The sequence below is a fragment of the Chiloscyllium plagiosum genome, unplaced genomic scaffold (genome assembly GCF_037043375.1).
Source record: "Chiloscyllium plagiosum isolate Xiang-an unplaced genomic scaffold, Cpla_swu_hap1 HiC_scaffold_51, whole genome shotgun sequence".
Taxonomy (NCBI): Eukaryota; Metazoa; Chordata; class Chondrichthyes; order Orectolobiformes; family Hemiscylliidae; genus Chiloscyllium; species Chiloscyllium plagiosum.
The window spans coordinates 23,849,746-23,852,697 of record NW_028270189.1 but is presented as its reverse complement, the minus strand read 5'-3'; positions in this window follow the sequence as shown (position 1 = coordinate 23,852,697).

The window sequence follows — 2,952 nt, the reverse complement described above, 5'->3', positions numbered from 1 at the left end:
AAGCCCGACATGGTGTCCTCCTTTCACACAGCCATGATATCATCCCTGACCAGCAATGCTTTCTGGTCCCCTTTTTTCCCTCCCTGTCCCGTCTGAAGCAACTCTATCCTAGAACATTTGGTTGCCAACCATGCCCTTCCTTCAAATAAATCTCTGTGATCGCAATAACGTCATATTCCCAGGCACCAACCTATGCCCTAAGTTCATCTGTCTATACTCCATGCATTAAAGTATAGGCATTTCAGGCCACCAGTTCTTTTGCATTCATCTGCTCTCTGTCTATTCTTCCCATTACTAATGCTATCTTCCTGATTCTTAGCGTTTCCAGTTTCCACCTCACTGCCGACTTGTTTAATCTTGTGGTTCCCAGCGCCCTGCCACATTCGTATAAAACCTCCCCAACAGCAGTAGCAAAAACTCCCGAAAGGACATTCGTTCCCATCTGGTTCAGATGTAGATCGTCAATTTTCTTATAGTCCCACATTGCCCAGAACTGGTCGCACAGTCCAACAAATCTGAAACCCGCCCTGCAGCACCATTCCTCAAGTCACGTGTTCATCGTGCCATTTTTTATTCATTTCTACGCTGGTAGTCACATGGCACCGGCAGTAATCCCGAGATTACTACATTTGAGGTCCTCCTTTTTAATTTCTCTCCTGGCTCCCTGAATTATCCCTGCAGGTCCTCATCTCGTGCCTGTATGCACCAAGACAACTGGCTGTTCACGATCGCCTTTTCGAATGATCTTTATCCGATGGGCGACATCCCTGGCCTGAGCACCTGGGAGGCAACATAACTCTCCAGAATTGCTGATGCTCCACAGTGAGTCCACCCGCAGCTCCAGAGTGACCACGCGGTCAAGCAAGTGCTGCAGCTGGACACACTTCTTTCAAGTGTACGTTTAGAAAACCTTTACAAGGATTTGCAAGGTTTGCACTGCTTGGACGTGAGAACGAAACTGAATAGGCTTCGTCAGATTCTCAGGAGCTTCAGGGCTTAGATATGGCCTCACAGAAGCTTATAAAATCATGAGGAAGACAGACAAAGTAAATAGTCAGGGAGCACTTTTTCACAAGACACGCGAGTTCAAATCTACATAGCAAACATTTAATGTGAGAGAGGAAAAATTTAAAAGGGAAGTGAGGGACACATGTTTTTCACACAACACTTTTCTGTGTGTGGAATGAATTGCCACATTTAGTGGTAGAGTCTGGTGCACTCACATTTCAAAGGCATCTGAATGGGTGTATAGACAGGAAGACCTCGGAGAGATAAGGCACAAATATTGGCAGATATGTATGGATTACTTTCAGTTATCTATTTAGCAAGGGCAAGTTGGATCGCGGGATTTGTTTCCATGTTCGACAACTCAGATGCTCCAGCCACCGGCAACGGTTTGAATACACCATTTGCAAAAAAAAAAACGCATGATGTTTGTTACTCAGTCAGCGAGTTTGGCTATTTTGTTTGGAGGGTGGATGGGCCCAACCGATCCAGAGATAAAGCTTTTCCGGATATTTGCTGCCAATGACCATTCTTCTTGACACTTTCCCAAGTTCGCCATCAAAGATTTTGGCTAAAGAAAAATACCTCACATATCGCATTACCCACTTTCCTCTCCAGCGAATCCAAAACCTGACAGCTCTTAACGTGGAATAGAATCAGAACTGAAAAGGCAGTATCATGATCAGACACACCGAAGCTTAAGTGCTGTCTGTGATGCACTGTGAGTCGTCTCTGACATGAACCGCTCGCACAAGTAACAGCGAGGCAATTCCAAACCTACTGGAGATTTAGTTTATTGCCAAGTCCCAGAAAGTGCTCAAGTATCATAAAACAAAACAGAACAACAATGAACCAATAAAAGTGAACATTTCCAATTGTATCCGTGATTAAATTAGGCCATCAATGCCCCGGTGATCACCTTTCTCCTTCGCCAGGACAGTAATGAAGGAAATGAAAGTATAGCAACGTTTCACATCGCGATTGCACACCTTTTCACCACAGCATCAAATAACAGCGAACAGATTCAATGCAGGATCTTCTTTCGAAATAACGGTGAAGTAACTATGTCTATTCACTTTCAGAGTAAACGGGGAACAACACAAGTTGTCTGGAAAATGAATAACCAACATAGACTACTTGGGTTACAGATTCTACTGATGCACAGACTTTCATATGAAAAGGTACCTTGGGTGAATGCCCTACACCCAGAAATCTTCTGGCTGCCTTCTGTTTGCCCTGTCACATTAACCTTGTGCTGCTCTAATCGAATTTGCAGTTCTTGCCATTTGTCCGTATTGCTACTAGGGATAGCTGGTCGTGGCAACTCGTGACTGCCACACAAATTATTTGCCAAAATTGGATTGTCCCGCAACGTGATTCGCAGTGCACGAACTTCACAACGAGGATATGTCACGCGGCAAGTTAAAAAGCACGCTTCCATTTATTAAAGTCAGTTTCTGGGAACTGACAACCAGATTCCTCCTTACACTCGGAATTATGACAACACATAAACCAACAGCCTCTCTCAGAGACAAGCGACCAATGCCATTCTTGTGCTGGACAAACGTAGTTGACAAGATTGCATGCAGGGACTGCACAGAAAACTATAGAGGAGAAGCAGACAGACGACCATCGAGCTGCATTCATGCAGTTCTGTTACCCTGTAAACCCCATGTACAGCTGTTCCTTGTAGGTACACACAGGGCACTGAGTGTCTCTGACTCCGGGACTTGGGACTCGGATTATATGACCGTCTGCAGCACTGGTTACTTCCTTGCGTGAGGTAACTCCCGATGGAACATATGTAAAACACGATAGCTGATTGAGAAAAACGTCCAAAATAGTACCCAAGAGACGTATTTCTGTTGTGTTTCTGGTCCTGTTCCTGACATGACATCCAGCATTGTACTTATTGTGTGCTTCCTGACGGTTCGGTGCATGCTTCCG